Raw genomic sequence first — 16,946 nt, 5'->3', positions numbered from 1 at the left:
TTAGGGGAGAATGGGAGTAAGTTATGCTTATTTCAGATGATGAATATAAATTACTTTTCAGATATGCTTTTCAGATCATCACAGCTAAACCTAATGTGAATGTGAACAGCTGGTTTAATAGGTGTGATGCTCCTGTGATCAGCATAATTTAAAATATATTCCCTGCACCTGTCCAGTTGCAATTGGAAGGGGAAAAACAGTTTTTACCTGTGGCTGCCTAATTGAGTTGCTGCTCCATAGCTGAAGATTTAGTAACCAGTCTGCTACTCAGCAATGACTGAAATCAGTTTTGTGTTCATGTCTTTTTGCTGGAATAATACAGCGACAAACATGGAGTTTAATATTGGTCATAGTCATCCAGTTCAGTCAGAAGCAATGCAGTAGCACCAGAGAATCAGGTATGTTGCACAAAATAATTAAATAATTCATTAAACTCTTTGAAAACATCCTCAAAATAGGACATTGACTCTGTCTGTTTGTCTGCTGGGTAGTGTGGTTGCAGAGGGTTTCAGGAAGCCATGCAACCCTTCTTCTTTCCCTAACAAACGACCCATGGCATTTTTCCAGTTTTAAAATATATGTCTCTACTGTTCTTAGAGGCTGGCAGCGATTGCAGCCTCACTCTTAGTGTTTTTCACTTACCAGTAGAAGAAGTTTCCTAACATTCAACCTGATTTTCCCCCTGATTCCACTGATATCTGTGACTCCACAGTTTGTCCCCATATTCTGTCCCCTTCATTTTCCCACAGCCTTTTACTTAGCTGATGTCCTTAGCATGGCTCCCGTTCACTTTTCCACATAGATTATGTGTCCTTGAACTCCTGCCATTCCCTTTCCTGGGCTACTTTTCAGACCAATGGGTCATGTAGTCACAGATGAGGAAGCTGGTAGCAGGAACAGTTTAACTTCAGTGACTCCAAGCTCTACACAAACTAACTCGCCTTTACCAAGATAAGCCTGGGTATTTCTATAGTACATGGCTTTGTGCAGCTTGGCCATATCTGCTGCACTGGACTGAGAATGCCATGAAGGTAAAGATAAGCATGTGGGGTTAATGGTTTGGGACTAATTGAAGTTACTAACCTGGGTTAAAATCTAGTTTGTTGAAGTGTTTACCTCGTAGCCTAACCATTGCCTCCCATTGCTATCAATGGAGAAATGTTCTCTAGCATAAGTATCTCCTATACAACAAGCAAAATGAAAATATTAGAATAGTCATAAAGGTAGCCTTCTGATTGTGCTAATTAATGTCAATTGCATGCATCAAAATGGTAAGTTCACTATAGTAGCTCTGTTGCACGATGCCCTCAAAAGCTGGCCTAGCATTTGCAGTTTCTTAACAGCTGTAGTTTGTTCATCATTAGAAAGCTTTATTATGACTTAGAGTGATTAATGTGTTCTGGGAGGACTGGGTAATAAGCTGTAGGATGCTCCTTGGTGGATTAGAGGAAGACAGATCAGAAAGATGAATATGTTTCTATTCGCTGTTGCAGATTCTGAGATGTGTCATCTTGGTGCTGAGGAATGTGCATTGGAGGCAGTGCTGGAGGTGACACTGTTGCTCAAGGTCAGTTGCATGCATGGGACTTCTCTGTGTGGAGCTGCCAATAACACGTTAGAGTGAGGAACATTTAGAAGATGGGGAAAGTCAGCTGCTTTGGGGTTGGTGGTACTTGCACAGCCTTGGGAAGAAGTGGGAAAGCTATGTGTTGCAATGTCAGAGATGACATCTGCATGAATGAACATCCTCTTATTTGGGAAACCTGTGGTTTGCGCTGACTTCTTGTCTGAGTTATGATGAGAAGGTGCAACACAAATTATCCAGTGATCATCCAGTTTGCACTTGGCCATGCTAGGAAACAGGGACACTTTTCTTTGTACCTATGTCGGCTGGGTGATGTGACTGGCTTAGTTAGAACTCATTGGAGTCAAAATTGTAACAGTCTGAGAAATGCTGTCTCTTCCTCATAGCATGGCTGGTTATGGTTATGAAGCAGGCTGCGCCTGCTTCATCCATGGACAGATGCTCACTCTGCCTGCCCCGACTCTTCTTGCTGCCACAGTTCTCCCTTTGGCTCTGCCAGCAGAAGATGTGTCACTGTTCTCAAACCTGCACCTCTCCGAAAACAAGAGGTAGGAACAGAGTGGGCTTTGGTGTGCAGCCTCTAGCTTCTTGCTTTCATTTCAGCAGCCATGGGGTTTATTAAGCAGAATACATGCTCCAACTAAAAACAGTCAGTATCAGGGTGAAATATTTGAATTGACTGATCTCATGGGGTCAAAAGCATTGCCTTGCATGTGAAAAGAGCCCTCGCTGGGGGGAAATGGAGATGATTTTTTGTTTAATCCATTCAAAAAAAAAGGACACCTGTTTACTCTATTCAGAATGGGCAGCATTTCCTCAGTTTGGAGAGCACCTCTGTATGCTCTGAAATAGAAAGCTGAACATGGACTGAGACACAGCAACCCCAAGTAACAGCTCTAAGCAGGCCTGGGAGTAGCTTTGAAGTCCCTTGTGTCTGAGGTTATGATACCTCATAATGTGGCATTTTATCAAATAACTTGTAGGTCTCTTCTCACTACTACTGCTGAATTTGATGAGATAGCCTGTCTGGGTGCTTTGGCTAGGAGCACGGGCTGCATTGGGTGTCATAAAAAAGGTATGCATGATTTCAGGCTCTCCTCCCCTTATGGGTCTCTCATCTCCTCTATTTTAATGAAAGTAGTAATAATTATAACAGTAAGATGATATGTGTTATCCTAAGGGCCCGTACACTGAGTGGTAAGCCAGGAGCCTCTGTGTCCCACTGAGAGCTCTTCTGTCAACTGCTGTTAATATTTGTGCGCTCTCTGCAGCTCTCATGATTAGCAAACCTCCATAAGAGGGAAAAGAAACTCCTCCAGCTACATGCAGAAAATACAACCAAGAAGCTGAACAGGATCACATTAGGTGGAGTCTAGGGACATAGGGCTCTAGATGGATGCTAGGAGGACAGCACGAATTTCTTCTTCCTTGCCTTTTAGAGCAACTGTGTTCGATTACATGTTGCGCAAGCTCCTTCTGGTTTGTTTTTCCCCTCTAAAAGCTAGGGCAGATGATATGTTATGAGGCTGTGGTGGCCTCTAGCAAACATCCCTGGGCTGTATTTCAGGTCTAAATCTCCCACTTTGTGGCAATCTTTTGGTGGCGGGCAAGCAACTGAAGAAAAGGGAACCAAAGCTATTAGACATCTTTGCTACCCAGCAAACACCCTATGCATTGGCCCTAGGGGTTCATATTCTGCAGTAAAAAATAATAATAATAATAAATAGATAAATAAATAAATAAGATGGTTTGAGAGAAGTGAGATATGGGACCAACGGACACCACACCTCCAAATTAACTATGAGAGAGAGAGAGGATGAAAACCAGGGGAGCATCTCCATGGGAAGTGCAACAGGGTAGACAAGAGAACATTGCACAGTACTAATCTGTGTTTGTCTTTGGGGGGGGAGGAAAAAAGTCTCCTAGCTGCAGGAGTACAGAGTTAGTGCTATATTCACGGTAGTCCTTTGAGAAAGCAAAGCACGTGTGCTGGCCATTTCCTCAAAGAAAATATTCTTTGTGAAAGCTAATAATTTTAGCAGGGATTCTTTTCTTCCTCTTGAGGAGAGTTAAATGAAGTTGTGGGTCAGTGAGAGGGCATCTGTACAAAACAGAAGCAGAATTTCCAAAGCTTGAATGTAGTCCCTTCATATGGAGAAGACCTGGTCAAATTGGCTTTCCAAAACTTTTTCTTTAATAAAGATTTTATGAGTGCATTTTTGCTGGTTTGCAGAGGCTGTTAAACCACTCTGATTTGGTAGGACTCAATAGATGGAACTAATAGAAAGCTTAGGAAAGTTTTAACAATTTTCCTTTCACAAAAGTGAGCTTACCAGTAGCTTCCACTGTACCTGTCTATCTTTCTTGACAAAAATATCGTGTAATATCCATGTGTGAGTGGCGTTGTTCTTCTCTCCAAATCATAAAAGAGTGTTGCTGTCTAGGCTCATGAAATACCAGCACAAGTCAGGTATGCCAGCCTCCTTCTGCATTTATATCCACAAGATCACCCAAAATTCCTTTTTTCTCCAATATGAGTGGCAACCCTCTGAACTAATTCACCAGCAATGTTCAGACCTCCTGTGTGAAGGAACTGAGCAGTCCATAGATCTCTTTTGGGCTGTATTTTCCTCACTCAGAAATCACTTAAAATTGGAGTCAAAGCTGGATGAGGACTGCACATTCACAAATGAAATTAAAAACTAGCTCCTGAGTCTGTTGTTTCCTTGAATGAGGGAACCCTTGGAAAGGGCTTGCGTAAAAAAATGACTCACGATGGCAGAGTATGGCCTGAAAGCTGAAACCAGTCTTAATGTCCATGTATACAAAGAGTGCAGAGCATGAAAAAGGGTGTCCAGTGAGTGGCTGCAGGGCTTTATAGTCTGTATGATCAGGTCTCCACTGGGCCATGCTTCTTCACATCCTGGTTTTGAAAGCCTGATTTCCTGAGAGATTGTATGATTATTACTTTTCAAACTAAAATATTTGGCTCAACGAAAAGGCATTTAAAGTAAAAAATAACTGGCAGGGCAAATGAGATCACTGAGCGGTTTGCTGGAAATGCCGTACATTGCGCTGCCCAAAACTTGGCATTTATGAAAGTGACCAGCGGGGAGAAAACAGAATTGTTCTCATGGCCAGTGTCAATATGGATCATAAAGACACGCTGCAGATTTGGCATCTCTGACGGAAATGAGCGTCTTTCCAGTCCGGTACAATCCCGCTCCACAGCGTCACTCAGTGCGTAGATTGGGTTTGCAGAGGATTGACAACTGGGTGGGACAGCATTGCATAAGTCTGCCTGCTTTTTCGTCTCGGATTAATGATCTTCAAATCTGGTTTTCAGGGACACAGACTCACTCACACGTAAATAAAAAACAGAGGGAAGCTTTTAAAAGACTCAGATGCTTGGTATTCCGAGCAACAGCTAATGCAATGCCTTGTTAAGACATCTCGTTGACAGAGAACACGGCAGTCCTTTTGCGTTTTACCTTTTCCTTACGATAACTCTCTGAAAGTAATCAAAGGTTCTTTTCACACTGAACTCTTGTGCTTGGATTCATGGACTGACATTTTAGCCTCACTTTGGCATGCTCCTGCAAAAGACAGGTGTCTCTGGAAGGTGGCACAGCTTGCCCTAGGTCTCAATCAATCCCTGGGGAATCTGTCTATCACTATCAATGAAATCTAGGGCAACTCTTTTCCTTAATTTAGCTGCTGTAGGGAGGTACCCGTAGCTGGGCAGGATGGATCCAGGGCTGAGTTCATGCAGTTCTGAGCAGCTGTGGTTCAGAGAAGATACTCCCATGTGGAGGTGCAGCAGGATGAAGCTTGTACAACAAAGGTAGAGAAGGTGAAGCTGTGTCACACGAGCTGCCTGATTTTGATATTTCATGAGCTTTTGTTGGAACCACCCCACCTGGTCTGTCAGGCTGTGCCAGCACCGCAGGCCAAGATTCAATAAAGTCGTTGTTTCCAATTAAAAACCATTACAGCTATAGAAACCAAGAACCCCACATCTTGGCAGAGGGTGGACTCGAACACCATTTCAATGCAGTAACGACATTAAAGCCCCATCCTGTTCCCATTGAAGTTGGTGGCAAATCTCCCATTGACCTCAGCGGGAGTGGGATCAGGCCTCCATACATTAACACAGTTGGGATAGATTCACCAGCGTCTTACTCCTGGTTTGGGCCATTTGGGGCCTTTGGATGTCAGCAGTGCTTCTACTGAGTCGATGCTGGTGGAGCTGTGGTGTGGATCAGAACCGGAATTTCATCTAATCAGTGCCCTGTGGCTCTCCGCACGTTTATCAGACGGAATTTCAAGCAAAAAACAAAGGGATTGAAAGGTTGAAAAACAACGAAGGAATGTGCACTTGGCAGCTCTGCTAACCAGATGTTTGTTTCTTTTTCCTTGTTCTTAACAATGACTAAAAAACTCGTGAACATTCTCAAGCCCAGTGCAAGGTCAGTCTGAAACTAGGTAAGAGGTGTCGCAACAAGGCGGAACGAACATCTGGGAACGGACAAATGTTAATTTATACCAGGATCCAGCTCTGTGGCTCAGAAAATGTGGCCGAACCTTCAGAAGGCTGGGTACATGTGTGCTTTCCCTTCCCACAGCAAGCCCCATCGATCGTGCGAAACTCTTGCGGAAGTTTGCAATATTCCCTTTGTGATGTTGTGTGAACTGCTTCCAAGAGCAGCGCAGAAAAAGGCGGTTAAGCTGTTGTGCTGGAGTGTGAGCAGAAATAAGCCAATGTTAAAGCAAATATGTATGTACATATAAATATACGCATCCATTTCCTGGAAAATGCATACTTCAAGAATGGGTCCACAAGCTGAATGTTGTACGTTGTGCAGCTTTCAAGGGAGAGAATAACACTCTTTCTTGCAGCGTTAGTTTTATTAAATAGCATGTTTCATTAACTTGCAAAAGGTCCCTTTCTGAGGAATCCCTAGCTGTTTTTGACAAAATCGATCCAAAAAGAAAAAAGGACTGGGTGGGAAAGAGCAATATAATGCCCTCAGGCTGTAGAGCGGTAAATTGAATCACTGGCCTCTCTGCTGTGTCACCCCTGGACAATATGCATTTCTTCAGCAGTGTGTCCACAAGACCGTTCCCAGGACCAGCATCCTTTTGTCTTGTTTCACAGAAAATCACCTCATTAATCAGTCTGCAGAACATCACAGTGAAGCAGATTGGGGGGGGTGGAGAAAAGGTTATTAATTTTTATTAGCAAGAAAACTAAGCCAGAGAAGTAGAAGTGACTCATTCATGACTTACTTGTTCATTAATGATGGGATTAGGAGTTGAACTCTTGTTATCTGACCAACTGGCTTTTTTTCAGATTGCATCTGTCTAGTAGCAACTCCACAGCCAAAAAGCATGCTTGGCCAGAAGGCAGTATTTTACTAAACCGGTGTGTTTCAGATTGTGATTGCCTGACCTTACTGTCTCTTAAATCAATGTGGCAAACATCATCTTTTCACAACTGGTTCTATTTGGGTATGACCATTTCTGAGAAAGAAAGAATTTGGATATATTTAAGCTCAGTTTATGTAGTAGCACTTTCTTGGGTTGCTTGGGCAGTATGTGATGGTGAATCAGTTTAATTGGTTTAGATATGTAAGAAAATAGTGCTATCAACAGGGTTAGGATTAAGGTTAGGGCCAGCAGGTTTTCATCAGTACAACTCACAAAAGCCATGCAGCTCAGTGCTCATGATTATGACAGCATTAATTTCTTGGTTTAGCTGTCCAGGTAAAATTGTCTGTTTCTTCTGGCACTGTGCTCTGTAACAGCCCCAAGTCCAGCCTCACTTGCTGTGAGAGCATGGTGAACAGCAGCTATTGACTGGACCACCTCAATATGTAATGGGAAAACAGAAAAGGGAAAAAACAAACAAACAAAAAAAAACTTCTGGGAGAGCTACTGTGAAAGCGTACAGGTTGTTCCATTTTCATCTGTGACCCAGCAGCCCACAGGCAGGGCTGTTGGACAGGCCTCCATATCTGGAAAAGCACTTGCCTCAGGTGTCTTGCCCATGAACAGGAGTTAAAAATGCTCTCAGGTTCTCTTAGGAGTTCTTGGCATGCCCAAGCTTGTCCCTTTTTTTTATTATTATTATTTTTTTCAACATAAGCAGCATGTTTTCTCAGCTTGCTGGCACTACCCAAAGCCCCTCAGGCAAGGCAGACCCTCTGGCAAGCACATTTTGTGCGCTTGTCAAGGGATCTCTCCCTCACAGCTAGAGCACCTTGCTGTCCTAGCTGGATGTCACAACGGTGTAATGTGCAGGAGAGGTGCAAGCTATTATTTGTTTTGTGTTTGGGAGAAATGCTTAGTGATGCTGAGGATATAATCCTCCCTCTGCCTTTTGCTTCCCAGATCTCTGGCCATCTTCTGAGCCATACTGAAAAGAAATCTTTGTTTATGGAGTTTCTGGAAGGCTCAGATTTGTTTTCCTCCCTCTTGCATCCTGCCAACACTGGAAGTGCCAAAACATAAAAGAGAGGCATTTCTCTTGGAGTTGCCAGCCACGGTTGGAAGGAGAAGTGCCAGAAATCTCAGGATAAATCTGCTCCTGATCTTTCCAGCACAGTCTTACAGATTGGAGGGATTTGGAGAGTTCAGCAAAGCATCTGGGCTGCTGGATGCCAACACGACCTGTGTTCCAGCTGGGGATGTGTCATTACTCATTTTGATAAGGACAGTGGCATGCAAAGTCAAGACCAGAGGAAGGACTGCTGAATGCTCCAGAGGTGGTAGCCATCTGCTTGCAGATTTTCTGTATGTGAAAGCATTGGCTCACTGCGTATTTAGTGCAGATGTCAAAGCCAAAGCTTCAAGATTCACATTTCAGGCCATTTCAGTGGCACTGAGGACTTCGTTGATGGGCTGCCATTTTGCTGCAATGTGTGGTCTTAACCAAGCCCCCTCTGAAACCTGACTAGCATCTTTCATCATTCCCAAAACCTTCTTTGAAAGCAAAGCTTTACTCCCCCTTTGAACATCTGAGGAATGGAAGTGACCCAGACAGCAAGTTTGACTCTGCCTTCATTGGTTTCCAGGGTGGAGTTAAGCCTCCCTTTTCCTGAAGAGATGTTGGTGGCACCACCAGTGGTACATCCAAGGAAAGCTAAACCCTTCCAGGAGCCTTGCGTATGAGTTGATCATGTGCTAAGAGGCCAAAGTTCATGTCAGAGAGCAGTAGCATGGCAGAGGGAAGAGCCAAATTTTCTTTGCAGTCTAATATAGATGGCCGCATACTGCTTTGGATTTTAACCTATGGCTCCTGGGTAGGACCAGTTTGCAGAAAACAGATCAAAAAGCAGACTTTTTCTCTTGCTTTGATGTATGTTAGTCTGATGGGTGGGTGCACTTGTTGTTTCATGAGCACTTACTGTGCACATGAACTTCATCCTCCAGCATCAAGGTCATCTGCAAGTACAAGAAAGCCCACATGGGCAAAAATCTCCCTCAGGTTCTCTACCAAGAACTAAGAGGATTGAACAAGAGATGAGATTTTATTGGTACATTGCTTGTGTATCCAAGAAGGAAGATGCTGGTGAAGGTCTGTAAACTGGTGGCAACGCAGGGCTGCATGGACTTCCCTTGTCCACCAGTTCCTAAGACCTGTTATTGAGGGCAGCCAGGAATCGAATAGATTTCTAATGGTGTATGAATCTCTACTTGATCTCACTCTATTTCCTGTTGCTATTATTTCATTTAATGGCTTTTCTTCATTGCAGTCCTAGTATGATTCCTCTGCAGAGGAATTTATGTAAGTGTAAGTAGCTGAGAGAGGGACACAGCCCTTAAATATGGGTATTTGGAGTAACTTTCTCTCTGTGTTCTTCCCTTACAGCATTAAGTCAGGGCCGGACTTCTGCATGACTTTCTTCCTCATCTATCCAACCCTACTGCTACCTGCTCCATCAGAGAAAGAGACAGGTATCTTTAAGCCATCATTCAGAAGACTCATAAAGTCATGAGTCAAGATCTAGACCATCTTTTCTTAACTGATAGGCCAGTAACTTCATCGAGTTGTACCCCTGCATGCATCCAACCCCGCGGAAAAAGTAGGGTAAAAAGTTCAGCAAACTGCAAACCATGTTATAGCAGACCTGCAAAGCACAGATATTAATCCCAATAAAATAAGGAGTGGGTGGTGGTGGAATTCAGTTGCCAGTGGCTGATAGAACTTCAAATATTTAAACCGTGAGTAAGATTTTTAAACCACACACAATAAACTGTCCTTCCTTCAACATCAGAAGAAAATTGTTTTTCTTAAACTGGATTGTCACCAAAACAAAACAGAACAACAACAAAAACCTTGACAGTGCAGAGCTTTCCTGTAAACCATCAGTCTGGATATATTTAATGATGTGATTTATAGAGAGTTTGCTTCTTAAGACTCAAAGCAACATTCCTATAAAAGCATTAAAGATGCGTGTTTTGGTAGTGGATGGATGACGTTGCCTTTCTTCCCTAGCTTGGAACCTGCTCAGTGGGTGACACCACTTGGAAAGATTAATTCTTCATGTGTGGGCAATCAGCAGCAGCCTTGAAGCAGCACTGATTACAATGCTATCATCCTTCTAGTCAAGAGCAGCATCACCGCAGTTACTTAAGCTAAAAGATTAATTAATGAGTTTCAAGTCAAAGGGAATGTGCTTCCTTGGACTTCCAGCATCAGCTTTGGTGATTCTTTCTTCTGCACGAATTTTTACACCACTTATGCAGCACAGTTTTAGTGTTCTCTGTTCAAGTCATGGAATAGATTAGATAATCCCTAGGCCTTTTCCACCTCTAACACTTGTGGTTCTGGTTAAATAGCTGTCAAGTTCTGAATTTAAAAGAGAAGAACAAGCCAAGGCTTTTGAGGTTCTGTTGGGAGGATTACAACTTGTAACACATTCCATAGCCTTCCAAAAGTGTTTGCACTTTTGGGTTTCCGGACAAAAAATGTTATTCAGCTTTCTGCAGACCTTCCTTGTATATTACCACATAATCCAACTTTTCCTTCTGCATGAAGATACTGCTAGCCTATTATGGCTGGCTTCAGTGAAAATCTACCCTCCCTTTCCTTGTTTATGGCTGAAGATGTTTGTCTATTGCTGAAGCAAAACAAATTTCCTTACAATAAAGAATGCATGTGCCAATTCACTTTTAAATGTGGCTCTTGGAATTTATAGGAAAGTAAAAGATCCCAGGGATATGATTGCTGTCTTGTAACCTTGCCAAGTATACATAAAAGAGCTGATAGGTCTTTGGCCTAGTTGCTTTTATTGTGGTCTATAAGCTGAACGTAAATATTGTATCTCAGATGGTGCAGTTTAGGACTGTGGAGTTTTCAAAACAGGTTAAGGAGCTTTTCACCTCTAAATCATTTCTCTGAACCCCGCTGGCTGCTTCTTTTTACAGTGAGTCATCACAGCAGAGAAGCAATGGATTTGTGGTCTTAATGGACATGCCAAGGAATTACCAGGGCCTCATGGTGGTGCATCCGCCTGAAACGAGCATCATCACATCATCACTGGATTTGACAGGCACACCATGTTGTAATGGTACTGTTCGGTATTGCAATGCAAGCATGACTTCTCAGAGGTCTGGTCAACAAGACTTGATGGCCTTTTTGTTTTGAGAGGCCTCCTTGTCCCACTGACCTAAAAGTGCCTTGTTTTCATTGAGATCTGTGACACTAACCTGCTTTGTGACCTTGGGCACATCAGTTGGGCTGGGACTCAAATCACCCTGGTTTAGTTGGGCCTCTAGGCAAAGTTGGCTGTCTAGATTTCACCTAAGTATAAAAGCCTATGTTGGTCTCTTTTCTCATGCAAGGAAAGTGTCAAGTTGCACCAGATGAGGTTTTGATTGGATATTAGGAAGAATTTCCTCATGGAGAGGTTGGTCAAGCATTCACAGGGAAGTAGGAGAGTCCCCAACCCTGGGGGTATTTAAGAGATATGTGGACGTGGCACTAAGGGACATGGTTTAGTGATGGGCCTCAGTAGGTTGAAATTGGTGATTTTTAAGGTCTTTTCTAACCCAAATGATTTTACGATTCTAGAGTGATTTGCATGTGGAGTTTAAGTCTTTCAGCTATGACTGGTGGCCACAGATGCAGGAATGTTCTTTGATTCTTCACCTTTGCAGTAGAGATTGCTTTTATCATTTATACCAGTATAATCATTTTGCCATTCACCCAATACAACAGGGTATTAATTTCTATGTCATTGTAGTGCAAGTAGAAAAAGGCTTTGACACAAAAAAAATCTATCATAGCTTATTATTGCTGTGACACTGTTTTTGTTGTTATTACTATGGGATGGTATTATTTAGCAGCTCCATGTATTTTCAGCTGTTAGTGGAGAATCTTACACTGTGACTCACAGGCAAGATCAGTTGCTTTGTCAATGTAGAAGAGTGCAGAACACTTTCTATTCAGGACTGATAAGCAGCTGCTAGGTTTGCTTTTCTCATGAAAATTCAAATCTGCTTCACTCTTTGCCATTGTCCAAGTGTTAAAGATTTTTCAAATCTGGGCCTGTCTTCCCCTCCTGGTGCTATTTCTTTACAGCATAGGCATTTCAGCCTTGTACTTTTCAGAGCATCCTCTACCCTATTAGATCTTTGCACTGCTGGTTGCTCCTTTTTTTTTTTTTTTTTTTTGGTAGATCATCTCTGGTGTTAGAGCCCAGATGTGTTAGGTGCAGTATAAACATTCTGTCAGGGCAAAAGTTGTGTGTCTGCCTTCCTTGGCAAGGAGAAATTGACAGAAAATTCATCCTTGGGAGAAAAAAAAGTACATTTTTTGAGATAAGGAGTGTGGCATCTTTGTAGTTTGAGCTTGGAAGCAAATGGTGACTGTGAACTCAGCAGGAATAGGATGGGTTGCCCTGTCATAGGTGAGTAAACTTACCAAGCTCTTGTGGTCAAATCTTTCTCCTCTGTAAGGCAAGCCTGGATGAAATTTGATGGTGAGGTATGGAGAGGAGGAGCCTTGGAGTTTGACATTGTGGGTGTCTGGGGTAGGGTATATTAACTTGGCATCTGGATTTAAGGGCACTAACAGAGAGGCTGTAGCCAGAGTATGGGTCTGAGGAACGGAGTTGTTGGTTTTGTGCTAGTTATAAGTCATATTAATTAATATGGAACATACTAATATCAGTTATAATATTTTATTATATACTGTTATCATTCTTCTCTAGTGCTACTGTGGGCAGTTTGTTTGCCTGTCACTGTAACTACATGCTGTTTGCCTCCAATGGGACTGCTGTCCACTAAGTGGATTGTGTCTAGTGGAAATGCAGCTCTGCATGTCTTTATCTGTTTCCCAGACACTCATGGTGCAATGTGAGGGGAATCAGTGCACTTACTGCACTGTATGACAATATCTACCTTTTGTTTTCCCTAGTTTCTACCTCAGCCGGCCTTGCCAAAACCCTGTTCTGGGTGACTCCAGCACTACGCCAGTCATAAGAATCCATTAGGCTGGCTTTGGCTGCAAACCAGCGTTGTTCTGGACACTTAAGTATAACTCAGGAAACAGATCTGGGAGACACCAGTTCACAAACCTCATGGTGGACCTATGAGACTTGCAAGAGACATGGGAACTTGAAAGACAATGTGATATCCACATATGGTTCTGTAACAGAAATAACTACTACATGTCACAATCTTCACCATCACTCAAGAAAGTGCATTTCTAGTGACCTTCAGTATTATTCAAAACGATGCATTTCTAGTGCTTCCATTGCATCACGTTGAATTGTGCCAGTATTCCTGCCTGGACTTTTCTGTCTTGATTGCTACGTTACATATATCAATGGTCACATTTAAAAGTGTCCTCAAAGTTTTGGCAGCACTTAGATAGGAAATGCCGGAAGTGTGGGTTGTAGTATCTAGTGTTCACAACACTTATCTGTCCTTTCTCCAGAACTTGTCTATATTGACTAAAATCCTGATTCTGTACCTAAAGCAGAGCTGAATTTCTTAAAGTAAGGAGCTGGCTTTCTAGTTTTGTGCAAAACCCTAGGATTATCATCTTCAAACTTAAAACTTTGAAATCGGGTAGTTATCCTAGCTAATTCTGTAAGTACACCTGCATTTTACAAATTGAATCTTCTCTGACGATGGGACCATTTTTTAAATCCCAGAAGATCCTACGATGATAACATGCAGCCTTTCCAAACATTTGATGTGATTAAAAATATATTCTGGTTATTCAGAAGAATTGTAACTCATAAATTGAAAGCTAAATTGTAAGAATATCAACATTTTGAAATTATAAATGCAATGGACACAATTAACTCTGAAACAAAAGACCATAGAGAGCTGAACAAATCGCCATATCTCTCTTTATTGGATTTATGTGCTGAGGCTGTGGCGGCAGGGGCTGCAGGGAGGTACAGAGCCCTGACACTGCCCCATGTGAGAGCAGAGCCAGCTCCATCCAGCAGGGACCTCCACATTCTCTGACAGGGGGGTTGCATGTAGGTACTCTGTATTTTAATAACACAACAATATGTGAAAGTATATCGGAAGTTCTAAATAATGGTGTAACAGGAGAAAAAGTCTTGGGAACATTTCTATTTATCTTAAAAACAGATTAATCTGGGTCCTTAAAAACAACCAGTCTACGCACAATCATGGTTATTTCCCAGCTCTTAAGCAAGAAAGAATTAGGATGTTTGAGTGCTTTAATTGTATATTCCCTTAATGCATCTGGATCTTTTTGAGGCGTAAGTTTAAATCTCTCTTGTTTTTTTTAGGTTTATTAAGGACTGAGTGACTGCACAATTCATGAGAGGTCACTGAAACAAATGTGACGCTGAACCTTCTACCTTCGGGCAGACAGAAAATGTGCACTTCTCTTTGCTGCAAAATTCCCTCGTGTCCTCATCTTCAGAAGTGTTTGGCATCAGCTTAACTCTTTTTCTGCTGAAATCAATGGCAGGATAAAGCTGTTTCTACCTTGTATTTTCTTGCTTATATTTTGATAATGTCATTTTCACTGTCTTTAAGGAATGGTGAGAATTTGTTTCTTGAACAAAAAGATTTGACTTCTTTCAGACTGTTTTGCAGAAATTCGCATGCATCACAGGGGTGGAAGAGAAATAATTGGCCTATAACTTTGTACAGCTCAGGGAAAACATACAATTAGCATTGCTGCAAATTGCTCCCGGATGAAATTGGTGAGATGAAAAGTAAAAAAGCCAAAGAGCCCTTGAAGTTGGAATATTTCCCTGTTCTCTGTAGGATGTTTATGATCTTAAGACATCAGCTGTATCTCTGGGTCTTGTTTTCATAATGAAGTATCTCTTGAGATTTCTTCTACCAGAATAGTCAGTGTTAGCGTGGGAGACATCAAAGTAAAGCTAGATAACTGGCAACTGGCACGGCAGCGTGGGGTAAAAGGTGAATACTTTGTGAAATGATGCCTGCAGGCTGTATATTACACATCAAATACAGGCTCTCCAGAGCTTTAAAACCAGAGCACCATAAAACTCTAGGTGACTCCCTTAATGGGTTTAAAAATAATTCTCCCAAGCTTGCTCCCTGTTGTTCACATAGTCTCTCACCTGTGATAGAGAGCAGTGGCAGGCTGCAGTGAAGGAATGAGAGGGGAGAGGAGACAGAGCAGGAAGGAGACAGAGACAGCTCTGTAGTCTCACAGTATAACATAACTGCTCCAGCGCTCCCCAGGGCCAGGGGCCAGGTGCAAGGGTGGATGTTCAAAGGAGACTGAGGAGGGGAGGTGCCCAATCTCATGTAAAATCATTGCAAATTGGGCAATTATTTGCCTTAGGCTTCTATGTTTTGTAGTAATCTCTATGTGGGGGAGAAAAAGAGCATGTGTATCTTAGGCCTTAAGGGGTGAGATGGTATTTTGACATTTCTCTCTTCTTCATGTGCAGTTTGGAGTGCCCAGCTTTTTCCTTTACATTCCTGTTTTTATGCCACATGTAAAGTCTGAAGCAGTTCAATGGGCAAGAATCATGCAAATTGAGACAAATTCATTGAGACACAGAGCCAGTCTGAACAGTCTTGTATGGGTTTCTGGAGGTCTAGGAAAAAACAGTCCCAAAGGATTCAAAACGTTTTTCCACTTGGCTCCTCATTTATACATCAGCATGGTGGGAAGATGCCAGCCTTGATGCACCCATGACAAGGAATAAACCATTCCCTAATCTTGGTTTGTTACCTTGTGTCACTAGAATAGGCCCAAGAAGTTCCTTGTTATTACTGAATGCTACTGAATGTCTCCCAAGGACAACAGGCATGGGGAGCTGAGATGTGATATTTCTAATAGAAACAGAGATCTGGGAAAACTCATATTCCTGTAAAGACCTGTTTATTTCTCAGTTCAGATGTAACTGAATCTTTACAGCAGTGGAAAAGATCCCAAGGTATAACTCTATGATATTATATTTGTTCTTCTTAAAATTTTTCCATCACTAATGAGTTCATCTCATGGTGGTTCAGCTATTTTAAAGCACAGCTTTTGTCTTTCATGGGCTGAGTTTCTCTACTTCATGTCCCCGCCTGTAAAAAAGCAGCGTAACCTTCGTATTTAGTTTTCATGCAGTCGGATATCAGGTCTGGCTACCTCCTAGCCTGAAGCCCTGTCACAACTCCCCAGGACATATACCAATCATAGGAGTCAGAGAAACATTTCCCTGCCAAGGAGGAATTGATTTCTGCTGCTCACAGGCTCCTCTGGTTCGGAGCTTTACAGGGTGCACTGTGTGTACGCAGTGAGGCTGTGGCAGGGCCTGCAGGGAGGCCTCTGTGCCCCGTGTGAGAGCAGAGCCAGCTCCGGCCTGTGAGGTCGGTGCAGAAGGAGGGCAGGAGAGAGGCCCCCGGTGGAGCAGGCTGTCCCCCTGCCACCCACGGGCCCCACAGTGCTGCAGCCCTACATTGAGTCCTTTTTACCCATGACAGTAATTGCTGAGTGATCTCCCTGCCCTCATCTCCACCTACAAACTTTGTTTTTTCTCCCCCTGTTCTGCTGTGGAGGAGGAGTGAGAGAGCAGCATGGTGGAGCTGAGCTATCTGCCAGCATTAAACCACAACACGGGCAGATGATTTTCTATCTCTGGTGAACGAGGGAGAGGAGTTAGCAAGGACTTCGAAGTGGTGTGATGAGAGCTGGGAGTCTGGGGTGATTCTGTGGTGCTGTGGGACATAAGGAAAACACATTAGGAAACCTTAATTTTGCTGTCCCAGGAAATGCTAGATTTGATTAAAAGATTTCTGACCAGGATAGTCTGGGGGCGTAGGCAAAGAAAACGCAATTTTGGCTGTTTGACACTGTGTGCAGCAGTGCCTGTATTATCCTTGGTGAGTT

General features: G+C 42.8%; 1 long non-coding RNA gene across 5 annotated transcripts; it reads left to right on the top strand.

Annotated features, from left to right (window-relative positions):
• Positions 1-246: 246 nt before the first annotated feature.
• LOC121072379 lies at positions 247-13,194 on the top strand. 5 transcript variants are annotated; one of them, XR_005821173.1, is made up of 4 exons: positions 247-398; positions 1,494-1,567; positions 1,972-2,133; positions 13,011-13,194. It is a non-coding gene; the product is annotated as an uncharacterized LOC121072379 (long non-coding RNA). The 5 variants fall into 5 exon arrangements; XR_005821176.1 differs by lacking the exon at positions 13,011-13,194 and adding an exon at positions 11,018-11,143; XR_005821172.1 differs by lacking the exon at positions 13,011-13,194 and adding an exon at positions 7,979-10,293.
• Positions 13,195-16,946: the final 3,752 nt, after the last annotated feature.

The sequence above is a fragment of the Cygnus olor genome, chromosome 6, assembly GCF_009769625.2.
Source record: "Cygnus olor isolate bCygOlo1 chromosome 6, bCygOlo1.pri.v2, whole genome shotgun sequence".
Taxonomy (NCBI): domain Eukaryota; kingdom Metazoa; phylum Chordata; class Aves; order Anseriformes; family Anatidae; genus Cygnus; species Cygnus olor.
The sequence above is the reverse complement of the archived record's forward strand: the minus strand, read 5'-3'. Positions and strand labels throughout refer to the sequence as shown.